The following is a 1,387-nucleotide window of genomic DNA, read 5'->3' as shown; positions in this document are numbered from 1 at the left end:
ATTAAAAACTGAAAAGCAACTAGCCTGGCTCTGTCCTTAGATACCAAAAGCCACCCACTATTGGTATTAAGCTCACAGATTGACACCTTCTGCACCTCATTTGTTTAATCTTTACAAAATTATAAAATGGTTATCATGAGCGATTGTGGTAGTTATTCATATATATTTTGTTACATGCTAAATATAACAAAAGATATGTACAATATTTGTCACACATATCACTCCTTTAACTCAATACTGTAGCTAGCATTCAACTTTACAAGACTAGCTAGCAAAACTAGCGTAGGCTACTTAGTTTCAGTCCTAAAAGTCACCTTACTGAAGCTAAAGTTGCCTTTCTTAAAGTTTTCCCGTGTTAAAGTTGTGGTGTAAGGGTACCAAACAAGATGATTTACATTTTAGATGTGCTCTTAAACAAAGACTATAATACGTTAATAATTCAGATTTGAAGGGCGCTGAAAGTTATTTCTTTCTTTTTACTTTTGGACAGAGCCAGGCTAGCAGTGTTTCGTCTTTATGCTAATCTAAACCAAGCTAACTTCAGATGGTATTGATCTTGGCAAGTGAGAGAGTATTCTTCCCAAATGTAAAACTGCTAATTTAAACTACTTACGCCGTTCAAGAGCTTGTACTTTGATTTTGTTGGTTTGTGACAATGGATAATATTGTATTGCATATTTCACCTGCTGTCTTATTCTTTAACTCATGTATGCCTTAGAATGGAATTTGAAAGTGGGACAGTCAAATCCTCTCCGAACGAAACAATGTTGTATTGTTTTTTGTAAATTAACGTGTTGCTGGGCTTCACAAAGAGTTAATATACTTATCTGTGTTCCAGTGAAACTTGTTAGCAAAGAATGAAATACTTTACTGCAAGCTTTTCCTGATCTTGTTTTGTCTTTTGCATTGTGTTCATGAATTGATTTTCCAGCTCTTGTTCAGTGATTGCAAAGTATAAGAACTGATTATGGCTATTGTGCAATGGCTAACTTAAGAAAAATAAATGTTGAAAGCAAAAATGTTTTTTACCTATTTGTTATCAATTATATGTTGTTAGATTGACAATACTGAAACATGAATGCAGCATTTTATTCGTCATCATGGTTGCATTGTGAAGGTTGCTTTTCTGAAAGCTTAAAAGCCTCATTACATCCAAAATAACAAGCCTTAACAATAGCAGCAGTTCACCTCAAAGTATCCTTTGCATGTTGGGGCAGTTTTGTTTCAGTATGACTTACAATACTGCATGACCCATGACTTAATTTTAACTCTTACAATGCATCATAATTCATCTGTGGCCCGTGACAACATTGCATTACATAGCTGAATTGCTGTTTCAATATTTCCATCCACAGCCGGATGAAATGGAAATAGTAGGTTAATTTCT

Source organism: Gymnodraco acuticeps, unplaced genomic scaffold (genome assembly GCF_902827175.1).
Source record: "Gymnodraco acuticeps unplaced genomic scaffold, fGymAcu1.1, whole genome shotgun sequence".
NCBI lineage: Eukaryota > Metazoa > Chordata > Actinopteri > Perciformes > Bathydraconidae > Gymnodraco > Gymnodraco acuticeps.
This window is presented reverse-complemented; position numbering follows the sequence as displayed.